Below are 3,611 nucleotides of genomic sequence, written 5' to 3'. Positions count from 1 at the left end.
GGAAGACCTAACTCCGAAGCAGGAAGTAGGATGTCTGGAATTTTCGAGAGATCAGTAAAATCCTGAACCACACACTTGTCCCTGCTGCAGCCTCTCCTCACACTGACCCCCTCCGTCCTCACCCACAAGAAAGGACCAGATGACAAGGGGTCAGAGGGTGTCCTGACCCCACATGACCTGCAGGGAGACAGGGCAGGTGGAGGCAGGTCTGTGCTCACAAGGGGGCCCTGTTGTTCTCAGATGGAGCCTCCGGAGTGAAGGAAGACAAGGGACCCAGGTCCTTACTGGTGGGGGTCCCTGATAGAGAAGGGACAGAGGGAGGCTGGGAGGGAGCCCCAGGACCTCAAGGCCACTCACCTGCGTACAGCTGGGCCTTCCTCCAGGCTGAAAGGGAACACACAGATGAGACCTCAGCACAACCAGTTGCTCTAGTGATCCAAGGGTCTTGGTATCCCTGTGTTCTGCAGGTGAGACTCTCTGGGGGGGGGGAGAGGCTGGAGAGGTCATGACCTCCTGCCCTGTGCAGAATGCATGGGGTGGTGGGAAATCCCTGGCTCAGGTCAGGAGCCTGCAGGACAGACTGACCCAGCCCTGCCTGCTGCTGCTGTGGGGCTTTGGCAAGTCACTGAGCAGCTCTGGACCTCAATGACTTCAAAGCTCCTGCTTCATCTGCTACTCAGTGTTGCTACACAGGATCAAAAACAGTACAAGAGAAGATATATTTAATGGAGATATTATTCCATAATTATTACATTCAGTATTTCCTTGGAAATTAATGTGAAGATGAAATAAAACCAACATGGACATCACACCAGCTGCAGAGTAGAAATGGCCCTTCTTCCTCCATGCAGTATTTCTAGTGCTAAACACTCTCTGGGAGAGGGAAAGTCCCCCCACTTCCTCCCATGCAAGATCACCCCGTCCTCTCCCAGCACCACTGATCAGCATCTTCAGGAGCAGAGAGAACAGACTCTCCTGGGGTTTTTTGGGGAAAAGGGCAGGAGGAGGTCACACTCCTAAACTCCAAGAGTCCATTTACTTATCAAATCCCAGAGCCGCTGGCTTTACTTCCAGGTGCTGACCAAGAACAAGATGCATTGAGGACTAGAAAGCCAGCACCATGGTGGGAATGTCAGGGCTGGAATGAGACAAGGATGCAGGAGACTCAAGGGTCATCACCCACCAGGACCCCAAGAATGGGGGGAAAGCAGCACCCAAATCCGGAGAGCCCATGCAGCAGGGTCCTGCCTTGTACCAGCTCCCACTTCCACCCAGCGAAGGTTCCACATGTCTGTGCTGAGACAGCCAAGGGGAGGGACCCCGGGAACAGGGGACAGGGACCCAGGCCCCTGGAGCATCACTCACCAGCCAGGTAAGCTGCCTTCCTCTGGTCTGAAAGACAACACAGGACAGGTGAGCTAAGAACCAGAATGTCTCCTATGAAGGGGACACAGAGAGTTCAGGAGGGAGAGCAGAGCTTACCTAGAATTGCCTGGAGTTCACCTGAATAATTAAAAAATATAAGCATAAACTGTCCCTAAGAACAAAGTTTGTGCCCAGAGAAACAAACAATGAATCTCTCTGGGTCTTAGAAGTTCCTCCTTCAGACCAACATGAGCCTCCAAGCTCCACTGTCCCCCTGGGCCAGCACCTGCTCTGATCTTGCTGCAGAGGGACCCTGGGCTCTGACTCTGGTGTCAGCTTGTCCCTCTCATCACCCACTGCCTTGCTCAACAACCTGGCCCCTGTCCTGCTTACCTGTGGCCTTCAGGGCCTCTCCTTGGTCTGTCTGTCCTCCTCCTTAGCCTGGCCCAGATCCCCCTGTTCCTGCAGCTCCCGCATCTGTGTGGAATGTTCTCTCTGGGTGTAAGGCAGCCCCCAGGAGCAGGAGCAGCAGCAAGGGCAGGCTCACCAGGAAAGCTGGCTTCCAGGGAGAGGCCCGGGGGAAGAAGGGCTCTGCAGACAGAGACCCACAGGAATCCCATCAAGACACAGCCCAGGCCAGGCCAGCCCAGCTCACCTGAGGATGCTGGCCTCCCTCTGACCCTGCAGGGAGTAGGGAGGGGAGAGTAGCGCTGACCTGGGATGACAATGGCCATGGCCTTCTCCTGGCTCAGGGTGGGGTTGAGGATGGAGCAGGTCACGCTCCCCACAGAGCTGTCTCTCACCACAGAGGTCCTCTACGCTGAACAGCCCCTCAGTGTCTTGGGCCTGGACCTTGGAGAACTTCAGGAACTGCTCCCCACGGGGGTCTCTCCACTGCACCTGGGGCTCCGGGAACCAGCCCGAGGCCGTGTACACCGCACCCCATCCTCTCTGGCCCCGAGATGTGCACTTGGGGGACAGAGCCCACACCTGTGGAGGGATGATGAGAGTCAAGTGGGGCAGGGCCCACCTGTGCACACCTCCAGGGAGGCTGTCAAGGTGCATTCTGCGGGGTGTGGGGGAGACCACCCTGGGGGAGCAAGATGATGACATGACATGTTCATCTCTGCCTTTCTTCCTATATTTTATAATTATATAAACATGTTCAAATCTTTGTAGAGTTTTCTTGTTAGAAGAGCACACCTTATAATCAAAAACAGCTGTATTTTCTCATTTCTCACCAACATCTCAGCCTCCATAGTGCAGCTTCTCCTTCTAGTCCATTCTGTTCTGGGTGATGCAACAAAAGTCTCCCGTTTGTCAACCCAGTCTCCAAGGTCCTCTCAGCCAGTCTCCCTTCAGTCAGGACACTCCTGACTGATCTTGAAACCACCTCCATTTTGGTTGGTCACTTCCCTCTGAGGGTGGCTTATTGGAACTTGGCCCCATTCTGAGCCCTTTCCTGACTTTCTCCCTGCACCTGCTCCTTGAAGGCAGCACAGTCCCAGAGTTCAGTCCTTGAAGCCCCGTCTTATCTCACAGCCTCTCCCAGGGCTTCTCTCCCTCAACTTCATGTCTCCTCAATATCACTTCCAGATATCACTTCACCAGCCTTCCCACCTCCCTCCCTGATTGCCCCATCCCTGTGGGTTACATCTGCCAGGATTCCTCACATGCTCTTCACACCCGAAATTCAATACCTGAACTCATGGTTTGCTCATCTGTGGCAAATGGTTATAAAAATATCCAGAAGTCTTCATTTCTTCATATTCAGCTCACACTCTACAACGTACATTTTACTCACACTCTGACTTTGGTTCAGTCATGTGACTTCATATTTCTAATGAGAGATCAGCTCACGTGACTCAGCAGAGGTTTAAAGTGCTGGCCCCATGGGTGTTCCCTCTGCCATCTCCATGGAAGGACATCGCAGTCCAGGTGCTGGAGGATGAGCTCACAGAGCAGGCCTGTCACCAGCCTTTCCCCATGCAGCTGCCCTCCCTCAGCTGGAGCCAGTGACCATTCATGTAACAAGCCCAGCCACGACCCATGGTGACCTTTCATCTGACCAAATAATGTAGGAGTAGTTCAGTGGAGAGTAGTCAGTCCATGCCAGGTTAGCTGAAGTCCCCCAGCCCATGTGAGTACAAGTCATTACTACAGGCCACTGAGAGATTTTTTTCTGTGGTTCTTTGTTACACAGCAGCACTATGGTGACAGGCAACTGATACACATTATTAATGCTC

General features: G+C 53.5%; 1 long non-coding RNA gene across 1 annotated transcript; it reads right to left on the bottom strand.

Moving 5' to 3' along the window:
* Positions 1 to 360: 360 nt before the first annotated feature.
* On the bottom strand, positions 361 to 1,506 carry LOC129146679 (uncharacterized). Its single transcript, XR_008553708.1, has 3 exons — positions 1,483 to 1,506; positions 1,366 to 1,392; positions 361 to 384 (listed from the first exon to the last, which is right to left on the bottom strand). It is a non-coding gene; the product is annotated as an uncharacterized LOC129146679 (long non-coding RNA).
* Between the last annotated feature and the right edge of the window lie 2,105 nt (positions 1,507 to 3,611).

Source organism: Talpa occidentalis, unplaced genomic scaffold, assembly GCF_014898055.3.
Source record: "Talpa occidentalis isolate TD23 unplaced genomic scaffold, MPIMG_talOcc4v2.1 talOcc4.3955, whole genome shotgun sequence".
Lineage (NCBI taxonomy): Eukaryota > Metazoa > Chordata > Mammalia > Eulipotyphla > Talpidae > Talpa > Talpa occidentalis.
Note: the sequence above shows the minus strand (reverse complement) of the source record. Positions and strands in the feature narration are given on the sequence as shown.